Source organism: Helianthus annuus, chromosome 17 (assembly GCF_002127325.2).
Source record: "Helianthus annuus cultivar XRQ/B chromosome 17, HanXRQr2.0-SUNRISE, whole genome shotgun sequence".
Classification (NCBI taxonomy): Eukaryota; Viridiplantae; Streptophyta; class Magnoliopsida; order Asterales; family Asteraceae; genus Helianthus; species Helianthus annuus.
The window spans coordinates 148,446,205-148,462,095 of NC_035449.2; the positions used below are offsets into that span (position 1 = coordinate 148,446,205).

At 35.9% G+C, this 15,891-nt stretch overlaps 2 long non-coding RNA genes across 2 annotated transcripts; both read right to left on the minus strand.

Moving 5' to 3' along the window:
* Positions 1 to 2,037: 2,037 nt before the first annotated feature.
* Positions 2,038 to 4,551, minus strand: LOC110923269. Its single transcript, XR_002583917.2, has 3 exons — positions 4,423 to 4,551; positions 3,673 to 3,761; positions 2,038 to 2,080 (listed from the first exon to the last, which is right to left on the minus strand). It is a non-coding gene; the product is annotated as an uncharacterized LOC110923269 (long non-coding RNA).
* A 3,041-nt stretch (positions 4,552 to 7,592) lies between these two features.
* On the minus strand, positions 7,593 to 10,120 carry LOC110925543. Its single transcript, XR_002584542.2, has 3 exons — positions 9,992 to 10,120; positions 9,242 to 9,330; positions 7,593 to 7,649 (listed from the first exon to the last, which is right to left on the minus strand). It is a non-coding gene; the product is annotated as an uncharacterized LOC110925543 (long non-coding RNA).
* Positions 10,121 to 15,891: the final 5,771 nt, after the last annotated feature.

Genomic DNA, 15,891 nt, shown 5'->3' on the forward strand with positions numbered 1-15,891 from the left:
ATACTGCCGTCCTTCTTTTTCACGAATAGAACTGGTGCGCCCCACGGGGATACACTCGGTCGGATAAACCCTTTTTCTAGAAATTATTGGATTTGAGACATCAATTCTTGTAACTCTGACGGCACAAGTCGATACGGCGCCCTGGCCACGGGTTTTGCGCCCGGAATCAATTCGATTCCGAACTCTACCTCCCGTTCTGGTGGTATTCCCGGTAGTTCTTCCGGGAACACATCTTCATAATCACGTACCACCGGCACATCCCCAATTTTGAGGGGTTCTTTTTCCGATTCGCTTGCGTATACCATATAAGCCTTGCATCCATGTTTCATAAGTTTATGGGCTTCTAGCATTGAGCATAGCACCGGGTTACCTCCTTTTTCACCGTATATCGTAACTTGCTTTCCGCTAGGAGACGTCAGTTTAATTTCCTTTCGGAAACAAACCACCTTCGCGTGGTATCGGGATAACCAATCCATCCCCACGATCACTTGGAATTCTCCCATCGACATCGGAATCAAGTCTATTGTGTATTCTTCGTCATCAATGCTCATTTTACAGTTTTCACATACATCACAAACAATAAAGCTCTTGTTATTACCTATCTCTACTTCTAAAGGCATAGGTAATTTTGTTAGTACCAATGAAGGATGCCGAATAAATCCATATGAAATGAAGGATTTATTCGCACCCGTATCAAATAACACACGTGCGGGAATCGAGTTTATAATAAATATACCTGAGACCACGTCAGGTTCGACTTTTGCTTCTGCAGCAGTCAATTGGAAAGATCTTGCTTTTGCTTTCGGGGCTTCACTTTTCGAGTCTTGCCCATCTTTCTTTCCAACCAGTTCTGGGCATTCCGATCTTTTGTGACCCGGTCGGTAGCAATTGTAACAGACAGTCACTTTCTCCGGGCATGATATAGCCATATGTCCCCTTTTTCGGCATATGGGACAAGGCTTGTCCTTGAACCGGCTTTCGCCTTTGTGACCTTTCCCGCAAATTTTACAACTTGGCGACCCACCTTTCGTATCCGATTTCTTCGCGGTTTCATTTGTTCGTGCTTTCTTGGTAGGGCTTGGATTTACCTCTTGCGCCCTCCGTTCACCCCGTTCAATGCTCTTTTTCAATTCGATCTCCCTTTCCCAAGCTCCATTAATGATCTCGGTAAGGGTCTCATATTTTGAAGGGGTTATGAACTCTCTATATTCTGCACTCAACATGTTGTGGTAGTAATATATCTTCTGTTCTTCATTCGTCACCAAATCATCACAGAACTTCATCTTATCCATAAACATTCCCGTGATCTTGTCTATGGACTCACCCTTGTGCCTGAGTTGCATGAATTCTTCCTTGATTCTTTTAATGACCGCTTTAGGACTATGATGTTTAAGAAACGATGTCTTAAACTCCTCCCATGTCATGGCCTTAGCCGATTCGCTTCCAATCTCTTTCTTTTTGTTATCCCACCAATCTTTCGCTTGGCCCCTTAATTGACCCGTACCATAGGCTACGTAGTCATTTTCATCACAATGAGTTCTCTCGAATACTCCCTCGATATCACTGAGCCACCGTTGGCATACTATTGGGTCCACTTCCCCATTATATACCGGTGGTTTGCATGCCATGAATTCCTTGTACGAACAAGGCTTTCGTCTTCCAGATTTTTCTTTTGCTAAATTAGTGTCGTCTTCTAATTTCTTGATTCTCTCGTCAACTATTGATAAAACTGTGTTTTGAATTTTATCAATAAAGCCCGACAAGCTATTTTCGATCGCCTTTCCAACCTCTTCGGCAATCACTACCCTCATTTGTTCGGTGACTCTTGGCACCGCATGTAACACCCTAGTTACTAAATTACAATTTTACATGAAAATACCACAATTAGATGTGTAGTTAAGACCACACATACTGTACAAAATGCGGGTTTATTAAAACTTTTACAAATCATAAGTTATCCAACATAACGTAATTGAGTTCGTTGTTTAAAATTTACAACGTGGCAATGTGCGGAAGCGTGTATCTATATCGTTTTCGGTTCTTCGCTGAGCTTGATCGTCTTCCAGCGTCCCAAAGGTACCTACATTTCATAAACATGAAATGCTTTAGTCGTACTGGTTTTAAACGTGTCCAAACGAGTCCACGAAGCGAAACTAATTAAAAATATATTTTTATTACAGGGTCCACCGTAAATTACGGTGGGTACCGTAATTTACGGTAGCCCCTGAATGTCAAATATTCCACCGTAACTCAGGGGTATTCTACCGTAACTATATCAACTCCACTGTAACTTACGGTGGCACCGTAAGTTACGGTGGCCCCTGCATCCAACCTTTCCAATTTGTCGTTTTTGACACGAAATCTTTCGTATCTTTCAAACCGCTTGACAGTTTGACCTACCTTTTCTTCCTGCGTGATTGTAATTTAACTCTCCACCTTATGGAGTTAAAATCCAACATCCGGTATAATAAAATTTCAGACTTTTAAGTCTTCGGCTTATTACCTTTTTACCAAATTTTGACCCGTTCGATTTTTCTCAACAAACAAGTTTGTTTGAGCCTTATTTCTCATAAACCTATCAAGTTCAATAATGTTTAACATAATAGGTTTCAAATTATAGGTTTATATACCTTCTTAAACCCATTCTTACCCATATGCTCATTTTGACCCGTTAAGGGTATTTAAGCATATTTTAAGCACCAATCTCTTTCACTCGTTTCTAAATACATATGTCCATATTTCTTATCAAATGACCTTCCACCACAACTATAATTGTGGTGGATTCAATGTGGTGATTTACTCATTCCAAATTTTACACTTCGAATCACTATTTTACGGCAAAGACTCTTTACAGAGACATTTGACCAATATTTTACGTCTTTTGCTTTTCGTACTTATTCAAAGAATTTATTTCATCTTATCGCTTATTTCCAAACAACCTTTATGGATTGTTTGCTCAATTTCGCTTACAAGGGCGTTTTAGTCAATTTTAGTCCTTCTTTTACGACGAAGGACTATTAGTACATGTTTGATCCCAAATTCCGACCTTTTAACTATATTTTGTTTAGAAATCAAGATGTTTCTAAAACACCTTAAACATAACTTAATTTATTTGCCTTACTTAAAAGATGACCGAACATCTTATTTTGACCTAGTATAACTGTTATAGAATTCCAATTTCTACATGATGAGTTGTATCATTATACATACCTGGCTCGGGTCAATATATTGACCCGTCTCAATACCTTGCTTTAATGGTTGCTAAGTGATAGCGATGTAAACATCCATTTGCTATTTACTTTCTGAAATCACACAACTTGACAACCCATTAGTCAATATTGTCAAAGGGTGATACTTTCCCCTTTTGACCCGTTCGGTCTAAATGACCAATTACCATTTTCAGATTGTCAAGTTATCATTTCGCCCTTAATGATTATTATGATCCACCTTATATGTTAACCATTAAAAGTTCATGTTTCATTCGTCATAACATGTTCGAATTTCAGATTTAAATCATTCTTAGCCATCATCGTGTTTCCTTATCATATTTGATTATTTTGTTCCGTACGATTACACGTCGGAACACCATATCTCAATTAAATGTTTGTCTTTTTCGTAACTAATACGATGAAAGAATATTCTAAATTTATGACTAGTGTAAGATATACTTACCTCGCATCCATGCCATGCTTTTCCTTCCGTTCTTGATCCGTTTGACCCGCTTCATCCACAAGCTCCCACCGAGCTTGTCAAGCGTCAAACTATTGTCATCATTTACAAGGCGGTTAAGTTAGTCATTAACAATCACGACTATTCCACCTCACTTAGTTTCTATGTCGAAGCTATTATTCGACTTCATGATTAGTTAACTTAGTTTATCAAGGTTAACTACTTTCAATCACATGGTTTACAACATTAAGTCTTAATCAACATGATGATTAGAACTCTTCTTGTTTCGTACTTCATTTAACTAGCCATATTATTCAAATAAGCGTTTCGTTCTAAATTTCAACATTTGGCTTTCTCCTTGGCATTTTATCAAACACCTAAAGTGCATAGTTTTACATATTTACTAACTAGTTCATAACTAGTTATTTTCACCAAGATTTACATCAAAATCAACCCTCCATGTCTAGTGTTCATGAATTACACCTAGTACTAGTATCATAACATCAATTATTCATCAATTTAACACTCTGATTCAAGTGTTCATCATAATATACAAAACACACTTGGCTCATACTTGGGTAATTGGCTAATCACTAGTTTGTGGCACAATTCTACAAGTTTGCATATAGGGTTTGTTTCTAGTCATAGATTCAACCCAATATCAATCATATATACAATATTCATCACAGAAATTTCGATTTTTGGTGTTCACCATGAATTCAAAACATCACCAAATTACAAAATTTGACATACCTTGTGATCTCCTAGCTTAGGTGATCACGAATTTGTGTTCATGCAATGATTTGAGGCTAGAATCCATCCTCAATTTGATGTAATTGATCAAGTTAGGGTTTGGCTCCTTGGAGCCCCTCCTAGTCGTACGCACACACACACACACACACACACACACTCTTAGTGTGTGTTGTGTTTTATTATTTGATTTAATTAAAACAAGTTTCTTTACTAGGCAACCTTAGTCCCCCATGTTTTGTTTTGATCATTTGAAGCTACAACTTACCATTTATCACTTAGCCTCATACTAGTAACTAGGTTAATTATCCCTAGTTAACTTAATAGGTTCGGGAAGTTATAACCCGTTATATTTTAAGTCTCGTTAACTCGGGCCTTTCATAACTTTATTTTCTCAAGCATTTATTCACTTTTGATTTAATATTAGGTTTATCCATTAAATTCCTAATATTCATCGGGTTTACTTTTACCACTAACGGTATTTTACCCATCTTTTAGTATTAACGGAGTCTGATTACCAAACCCATTTTCGGGGTGTTACAAGTCTACCCCCCTTAAAGAGGTTTCGTCCTCGAAACCTTTCCCATGTAGTGCCTTAGATTTATACCTAATGCATTTGGTCTCAATAATCCTTCGAGTGTTATTCATACCTTAACCATTTGTTAGTATTACCAGAAAAGTATGATAATATCTTTTTGGTTACTAATCATCTACGTATCTCACACGATATAATGCGACTTGAAATAACGTAATCTCGTTATTTCTACCAGTTTAATTAACTTAGCAATTTTCATCGCTCGGTTCTAATGTGATTCTACTTCACATTATACTTCTTGTCCGTGATCACGTCACGTCATGCCAAATTTTATATCAACTTTTTATTTCTGAAAATATCACTTTTCGAATATATCGTCTTGCACCTGTCAGTATCAAGACTTATATCTTTCATGTTTACTATTTATACGTCTATCAGAATTCATATTTGTAAAAATGTTATTTCTTACCCAAACCAAAGTTTTAGTTTAGCGTCTTCTCTTTATCCTTTGTCAATTATCCATACCGGGATATTGACAGTCCAATATTTATTCTTTTACAGTCTTTATTCTGTGCGAGGATTTTCAACTGATCCTCTCGCTTTGTCTAATTAACCCGTAGGTTTTATCACTTAGCCTTATGGGCTATTTTGATTAGACTTTCATCTTTTTAGGGAGAAAGTCCTTGTGATTTCTTTCTTTCTAATCATGACCCGTGGGTCGTTTTATCCTCATAGATCTTTCCATTGTTTATAACCCCAAAGGTTATATTGATCCCGTAGATCATTCCTTGTTCATGACATTCTTAAAATTTCATGTTTGGTGTCAAGGCACCATGTTTTTGTTTAACATCATTTATTTTTGTCTTGACATTATCTTTGACCTTGACCGTAGTCTAAGGCTACATTCGTTTCTTTTCGGACACATTTTCCGACTTTATGACTTCTCACATCATTTATGCGTCGGTTTATCTTATACTCACCATAATCCAGTTTACATACATTCGTATTTGATTATGTCCCATCGCCGGGCTCATTATTCTTTTGCTTTTAATGTTACTATTGTCCCGCTTGTGTTTACTCATGCCGTCCGGCATGATATTATATTCGACCCGTTCAACTTTAAAATAGTTGAACATAATTTATTCACAACTCTATTTACATTATCTTGTCATCTTTTAGTTATGACCCTAAAACCCGAGTCTTTTAACTTTCCATCCGAGTTCCCGTTTCTCGGTTTGCGCATGTGTTTAATTCCTACCCATCAACCGGGTGTTCTACCGAAGTCGTTATTATTGCAACCCTCCCAGTATGCATTAAGATCTCGCTTCATCTTTATATTCCGACTTTGTCCTCGAGTTTGGCGTTTTACAAAAAACGACCCATTTAGAGACATATTCGCATTTTCCGGGTTCGTGTGTAAGTACACGCCCTCCTTATTCATGTCTACATCATTTTACATGCTTGCATTTTCAGGGTTCGAGTGTAAGTACACCCCCTCTCTATTCATGTCTACATCATTTTACATGTTTGCATTTTCAGGGTTCGAGTGTATGTACACCCCCTCCCTATTCATGTCTACATCATTTTACATGTTTCTTTGTCCCTTCTCTCGGGCTCATTATCCTAATATAATACGCTTATGTCACTCGGCTGTGCGTTTACATTATGATCGAATGTTTTGCTTATCTGATTCATTTGGGTACTTTTAATTTGTCCCACTCACCCGTCCTTACTACATCGGGTGTAAGCGTGTCCATCATAAAAAGTTCACGGTATCCTGTGTTCACTACCTACTTGGCCAGAGTAGGCGATCAACACATGACATACATGACCCTTTTATAACTTTCACATCACACCCCATGTAAGTAACACCTCTATTTATTTCTCTTGGAAACAATATCCTGGATAGGCATTCTATTCAGGTTTTTCCAAGTTTTCAATCTACATATGCAACTATCAGTTAATACGTATTTGTTGCATATTTCTATTCATGTAATAATTTAAACGTGCTCCTGGTAAATGCTTGCCCTAACGGGCTTTCTTGCCATTACTTATTTGCGATTGTTACGCGATTTAGGTCTTTGATGAGTATGCTCTTCTTGTCATATCTCGGACCGTTCCATCATCATACCCACAATTTGTTCAACTCTCGTCATCTTCAGACGCGAGTGTCCTTCAATTAAAACATTCACAAGAGTTAGTAATTTCAACTTCAATAATCGCCCGTATTATAATACAAGGCTTTTTTTTACTATACGCGTCAACGCGCGTATTTTCGTCAACCATATTAATCATTTTAATTGGGGTAACGTGTATCACACAATAGCCCTATGTGTTGTTTACAACACTTTAGCATGCTAAGCTATTAACATACATGTACTTACCGGATTTGCGATCAAGCCTCGAACCGAACACACCTTACTCTTTAACCATGAGCTCTGATTACCAACTTGTAACACCCTAGTTACTAAATTACAATTTTACATGAAAATACCACAATTAGATGTGTAGTTAAGACCACACATACTGTACAAAATGCGGGTTTATTAAAACTTTTACAAATCATAAGTTATCCAATATAACGTAATTGAGTTCGTTGTTTAAAATTTACAACGTGGCAATGTGCGGAAGCGTGTATCTATATCGTGTTCGGTTCTTTGCTGAGCTTGATCGTCTTCCGGCGTCCCAAAGGTACCTACATTTCATAAACATGAAATGCTTTAGTCGTACTGGTTTTAAACGTGTCCAAATGAGTCCACGAAGCGAAACTAATTAAAAATATATTTTTATTACAGGGTCCACCGTAAATTACGGTGGGTACCGTAATTTACGGTAGCCCCTGAATGTCAAATATTCCACCGTAACTCAGGGGTATTCTACCGTAACTATATCAACTCCACCGTAACTTACGGTGGCACCGTAAGTTACGGTGGCCCCTGCATCCAACCTTTCCAATTTTTCGTTTTTGACACGAAATCTTTCGTATCTTTCAAACAGCTTGACAGTTTGACCTACCGTTTCTTCCTGCGTGATTGTAATTTAACTCTCCACCTTATGGAGTTAAAATCCAACATCCGGTATAATAAAATTTCAGACTTTTAAGTCTTCGGCTTATTACCTTTTTACCAAATTTTGACCCGTTCGATTGTTCTCAACAAACAAGTTTGTTTGAGCCTTATTTCTCATAAACCTATCAAGTTCAATAATGTTTAACATAATAGGTTTCAAATTATAGGTTTATATACCTTCTTAAACCCATTCTTACCCATATGCTCATTTTGACCCGTTAAGGGTATTTAAGCATATTTTAAGCACCAATCTCTTTCACTCGTTTCTAAATACATATGTCCATATTTCTTATCAAATGACCTTCCACCACAACTATAATTGTGGTGGATTCAATGTGGTGATTTATTCATTCCAAATTTTACACTTCGAATCACTATTTTACGGCAAAGACTCTTTACAGAGACATTTGACCAATATTTTACATCTTTTGCTTTTCGTACTTATTCAAAGAATTTATTTCATCTTATCGCTTATTTCCAAACAACCTTTATGGATTGTTTGCTCAATTTCGCTTACAAGGGCGTTTTAGTCAATTTTAGTCCTTCTTTTACGACGAAGGACTATTAGTACATGTTTGATCCCAAATTCCGACCTTTTAACTATATTTTGTTTAGAAATCAAGATGTTTCTAAAACACCTTAAACATAACTTAATTTATTTGCCTTACTTAAAAGATGACCGAACATCTTATTTTGACCTAGTATAACTATTATAGAATTCCAATTTCTACATGATAAGTTGTATCATTATACATACCTGGCTCGGGTCAATATATTGACCCGTCTCAATACCTTGCTTTAATGGTTGCTAAGTGATAGCGATGTAAACATCCATTTGCTATTTACTTTCTGAAATCACACAACTTGACAACCCATTAGTCAATATTGTCAAAGGGTGATACTTTCCCCTTTTGACCCGTTCGGTCTAAATGACCAATTACCATTTTCAGATTGTCAAGTTATCATTTCGCCCTTAATGATTATTATGATCCACCTTATATGTTAACCATTAAAAGTTCATGTTTCATTCGTCATAACATGTTCGAATTTCAGATTTAAATCATTCTTAGCCATCATCGTGTTTCCTTATCATATTTGATTATTTTGTTCCGTACGACTACACGTCGGAACACCATATCTCAATTAAATGTTTGTCTTTTTCGTAACTAATACGACGAAAGAATATTCTAAATTTATGACTAGTGTAAGATATACTTACCTCGCATCCATGCCATGCTTTTCCTTCCGTTCTTGATCCGTTTGACCCGCTTCATCCACAAGCTCCCACCGAGCTTGTCAAGCGTCAAACTATTGTCATCATTTACAAGGCGGTTAAGTTAGTCATTAACAATCACGACTATTCCACCTCACTTATTTTTTATGTCGAAGCTATTATTCGACTTCATGATTAGTTAACTTAGTTTATCAAGGTTAACTACTTTCAATCACATGGTTTACAACAATAAGTCTAAATCAACATGATGATTAGAACTCTTCTTGTTTCGTATTTCATTTAACTAGCCATATTATTCAAATAAGCGTTTCGTTCTAAATTTCAACATTTGGCTTTCTCCTTGGCATTTTATCAAACACCTAAAGTGCATAGTTTTACATATTTACTAACTAGTTCATAACTAGTTATTTTCACCAAGATTTACATCAAAATCAACCCTCCATGTTTAGTGTTCATGAATTACACCTAGTACTAGTATCATAACATCAATTATTCATCAATTTAACACTCTGATTCAAGTGTTCATCATAATATACAAAACACACTTGGCTCATACTTGGGTAATTGGCTAATCACTAGTTTGTGGCACAATTCTACAAGTTTGCATCTAGGGTTTGTTTCTAGTCATAGATTCAACCCAATATCAATCATATATACAATATTCATCACAGAAATTTCGATTTTTGGTGTTCACCATGAATTCAAAACATCACCAAACTACAAAATTTGACATACCTTGTGATCTCCTAGCTTAGGTGATCACGAATTTGTGTTCATGCAATGATTTGAGGTTAGAATCCATCCTCAATTTGATGTAATTGATCAAGTTAGGGTTTGGCTCCTTGGAGCCCCTCCTGGTCGTACGCACACACACACACACACACACACACACTCTTAGTGTGTGTTGTGTTTTATTATTTGATTTAATTAAAACAAGTTTCTTCACTAGGCAACCTTAGTCCCCCATGTTTTGTTTTGATCATTTGAAGCTACAACTTACCATTTATCACTTAGCCTCATACTAGTAACTAGGTTAATTATCCCTAGTTAACTTAATAGGTTCGGGAAGTTATAACCCGTTATATTTTAAGTCCCGTTAACTCGGGCCTTTCATAACTTTATTTTCTCAAGCATTTATTCAATTTTGATTTAATATTAGGTTTATCCATTAAATTCCTAATATTCACCGGGTTTACTTTTACCACTAACGGTATTTTACCCATCTTTTAGTATTAACGGAGTCTGATTACCAAACCCATTTTCGGGGTGTTACACCGCATCATCATCACCTCCGTCCGCCATCTTTATTACTGAAATGTTTACGTAGATAGTTAAACATTCCATTTATAATACATGCTTTACTTGTTTTGATTCAATCAAGTTCTCAACTTGATTCAATCGTTCTTGTTTCATGCATTTCTTGTGTTTGAGTGAGCTTACACACTCTTTACATGCATAATTTATTCATGATTTATTTCTATGTTTTCTAAATCTATTTAAACTATTAACTCTTACCGGATGCTTGATCAAGCTTGAACCGAACACACCTTGTTAGTAACCTGAAGCTCTGATTACCAAACTGTAACACTTGAAGTAATTCTTACTATTTCATCATGGAAATATACATTTTTTTACATCAAAACATATTTCCTTTTTGGTTTTTACAAAGTTAAGTTAGTTATTAACATAAAGTACTAAATTGTTTAAGAACATGACATTTAACAAAGTTTCAACAACAACATCCAAGTCTAGCTAGCATAGATCATTGCGGAAGCATTCAAAATATGTGTTCGGTTCTTAAATCCCTTTGCTTGATCATCATCCATGACAACGAGCCGTACCTAAGGTCAAAACCATCCAAAATATTAGTTTTGACAACATTAGCATGTATGGAATCAAGTTCCAATATGAAAATATATAAAAAAAATAATAATTTTCCTGCTTTGATTCTGCCGCGTGTCGCGGGGGAATTCCTGGAACCTTCCGCGTGTCGCGACGGTTCCCGCGTATCGCGGGGGTCTAAAAGGATTCTTCCGCGTGGCGCGGGGGAACCCTTTCCAGCAGGTGCAGGTTTAAAACCTGCATTTTTACCCAGCTTCGGAAATTCACTATTTTCCAGCTTTAAAAGGTCATAACTTATTGCTCGGTAGTCCGTTTTTACCAATTCTTTTTCCTATGAGTCCGTAGTAAAATCACGGATCTAACCATGTAAATTTCACATCACGGAAACCGAGATGCCAACGACTTGTCCCTGATTTCCTTGTTTCGTTTACCCAACCCATTAACAAAGGTTGCATTATACCACCCCTAAAGTTTAGGGCTATTATCATGCTTCTACAATTATCAAGTATGAGCATTTGCTTCCCTCCCGAGGGTCGCTTGTGCTATAATCGTCATGCTTATTTTCACGATTTTAACCATGCTTTCCGGAATCATTCAACAAGTGAATGTTCCGAACTATCATCCCTCTATAAGGGCTCATGCTTTTGACCCGTTTTACTTGTTTAATTCACTTTGTCACTTCTGTGACATAGTGAGTGTTTCCTTGTTTACGAATCTCGACATAACAACATGAAGCTTACCATAAATGAAATTTAGCGAGACTATAGATTACGTACCTTTAAAGCACTCCTTTTCCACGTGTATCCCCTCTTGCGTGTCCGCTAGACGTTCCGGATTCCTTGCCTAAAGAGTTCAATTCATAACAAGTTTAGAACTCTTTCTTAAGCTTTAACGCATCATTTTCTTAACATATTCAAATCTGCGTTTTACCCAACCTTTAACATTTTAACCCTAATTTAGGCGTTTTATCAAACACCTAGCGGGTCAAATTTCTACAAAACGTAAACCAAGTTCACGACTTGCAATTATCATCCAAATTAACTTCAATTAGACAATATACAAGTATTTTAACATCAATGATTTTAGGGATTACTTCATAAATTTCAATTTACACTAGAACAAGAGTCTTAATCCTAGTGTTTATCAAACTCTACTAACTTATTAACCACCCACTATAGTGATTTTGATCCATACTAGTATCATGCAAGATTTTGTCAAGAAATCGACTAGGGTTTGTCCCTAAACCACATATCACTTCTAATTTCATGTTTATAGCACATAATTAAGCTCAACATTCAATTTCAATCATATGCAAGAAATTTAGGTTGAATCAAAACGACCTAATTTGACATACCTTATGACCCCTTTGACGAGGTGATCACGATTCTATGCTCAGATTTCGATTTCTAGTTGATTTAGGCCTTCAATTTGTGATTTTTCTTGTGAACTAGGGTTTGGGTGGAGAACTGTAACATTCCTATTTTATCATGTAAATTATAGGTTTGGTTAAATTTATTAACCACTAGCAACTAGTAACTAGTTTATTTTTAAATATAAATATTCAACCCAAATAGTTTTAAACACTATTTTATAAAGTTGGTTGAAATATTATATTAATTAATTGGCTTGTGTATGAGTACCTTTTCTAATAAAATAAAAGTCTATAAAAATTTATACTATTAGACAGGTAACTTACGGGTAGGTTGACTGTAAGAAACATGAAGTACCTAAACGGGTCTAGTGACCGTATAATAAATTATAAAATACATTGTATTTTGAACCTACTCTATTTTTAATGAAACTTAGACCCAAATGTAGACAAAAATATACTCGTTCTAAAGACATATTTATTATTTTATAAAACGTCATAGTTTATAAATTATAAACGCCAAATAAATAAAGTAGTTAAATTAATAATATATATATATATATATATATATATATATATATATATATATACGTTAATAATAAAAATTAACATTTGAAATGAGATTCATATACATAGGATCGAGAAAGGATAAAATAATATATAAAATAACAAAATTATAATAACTTAAAAGAAAAGAAAAAGCTAAGTAATATAAAATTGAAAACATGCATATCTGGAATACATATTACTACGTGTATGTCAAATAAAATGAAAGGAACTATAGGATAATGAGGTGGCTCAATTTTAAAAGGTCAGACATATATTTGCGTGGACACCAAGTTAACCACTCTAGTATATATAGCAGATCACCTTTCCAAAAATTTGCACATCCTTTTCCTTTCTATTCTTAAGGTCTCGATCTCACTCTACATAATATTCTTATCCTTTTATTTATTTATTATTTACACTATAAAAGCCATGCCTCGTTTTAAGTATTGTAACTCCCGATCACCGCTACCCTTTCCGATTGATCTGAGCCTCATAACTTATGTCAGGGCTCTGCCCGACTAAGTTCGTTGGGATTCTATCTCGGAACTTCGGGACAAGGTTGAATTAGGGGTACTATACTTAACACGAGTGCATTATATATTTTAATAGCCCAAAAGTATACCCAAAATTTATACCAGGAGTATTTCTAGTTGAACCCTAAAGTTACACAGTGGGTCCCCCCTCTTTTTTTTTCACTATTTTATTCTCTTTTTGTGATTTAACCAAAACTATTATTTATTATTTCTGTTTTGTAAACAATTTTCATCAAAGGTCATGCTTATTATTTTATTTACTCAATAGGAAACCCTAGTTAAGACACCCAAGTGATTCTGCACAAACCCTACAAAATTCAGAACAAACAGAATCAGGATCAGGACCCCTAAAACTCAAGGGGGATAAACCCTAATCAATATTTATCTTCTAAAGTCTGTTGTCAAAATTGAATTTTAATATTTCATTGACTCAGCAAGCCTACACCCACACGTGGCCACCCTATAGTGAAAATGTGTCCCTTACGGACCGTAAGGAATTAGGCTTACGGTCCGTAAGCATGACAATTTTCGTGTATAAATAGCAGGCATCGGGACTTGATTTCTGGCGTTCGTTCGACGATCAAATTCAATTGGTACGTCGAGATATAGCCAAAACAATCTCCAAAACACTAATTAGTATAGTGGGGTGCTGCTACGATACAGGGTATTAACTCGATCGCTATTACGATTCAACGTCCGATCAATTGTAACTATCCAACGATTGTTTGAGTGCTGCTCAAATTGAGTTGATATTTTGTTATTCATCGTGATTTCGACTTGAATGTTTGAGTGCTGTCCGAACTCGGGCTATACTCTGTCATTCGTTGTGAATCCACTGAATTGTTAAGTATTGCACTTTGTTAATCGTTGTGAGGGTTAAATCTCGTGAATTGTCGTAAATGCTGTATTAGTTATTTACCTAGTTTCGTGTGCATCATTTCCTAAATTAGGTTATTAGTCTTACCAATAAGTTAAAACTTCACCTCTACACTTACAATCAAAGTAGATGCTAGTTCCCAGAAGAATCTGAGTCATGAAGCTTGTTAATTCAATACTGCATGCTTATAATGTGAGTCATTCTTCTTTTTAAATTGTTTTCTCACCGTTTGTGAGTAAGTATTACAATACCTCAAGTTATTTTCAAGGTTATAATTACAGGGATTAAGTCTTTGTAATCACCAAATTACAGCTGGTATGTGGGGTATTGTGCACATTACAATTTTATCACTCTATGTGAGTGAGTATCACTCTATGTGAGTGATTATACTCTGTGTGAGTAAACCGTCACTATTGGGGCAACGGGACCCAATAGTGGTATGACCACAGTCACAGATCCGGTCGAGTGACAAATACCCATTCTTGATAATTGGTTGATAGAAACATTGTAATCGCTCTTAATACTGTGAATTATAACAAATATGTTGTTGCATAAAACCTGAATGAACTCACTCAGTATTTCCCGCTGACAAAACCTTTTTAAAAACGCGTTTCAGGTAATTACAGTAGAATGGAGTAAGGATTGGATCCGGCACTGAAGGACTTCAAGAAGTGGCTTATTTTACTATAAATCAAATTTAAGAACTATTGTTTTTATTAAAAGATACCTTTTTAAAATATGAAATTATTCCATCTATTTAATAAATAAAATCCGGTGTTTTTAAACTCTGATATTTTTCCTAACTCACGGTCCTGTTGAAATTTCCGCTGCAATATTTTTCAAAATAATCACCGGTACCACTGGGCTGCTCACGGCTCCCGATTCCGTCCAGGGTGGGTCGGGGGACGTGACAAGAACCCTTGTCGCCCTCTGCTTGTTGATCGACCAGACACCTCCAAGTATGGGGTGTTTGGTTTTGTTTTACTATATTAGTAATTCAAGTTCAAGTTTTTGACAATATTGGCCCCTCAATTTATTTAACATAACGTTTTGTTGTTTTAACCCCATTGTAAGTTATTTTTAGACTTGTAGTTAACTAGGTTATAAATTCCTAGTTAATTAATTCTCGTTTATTTAAACTTTATAATTCTAATATAAAGTTTTATATTTCCGGGGTGTTACAACATATACCAATGACTGAAATACCAGCAATTCCAGCAACTGACCAACTACCTTCTATCCCTGCCTCCCGAGCTCCCAAAAGTGAAATACTTTGGAGTGAGGAAGACAAGGAACTGGTAGCAGGGGATGAAAGAGCAAAATCACTCTTAATAATGGCCATCCCCAATGACATATTTTCACAAGTTGATGCTCGTGCATCAGCCAAGGAAATATGGGTCAGTTGGAAAATCTTGGTGAAGGAGGAGAGAGGATGAAAAGAAACAAGAGAACAAATGTCTCATCC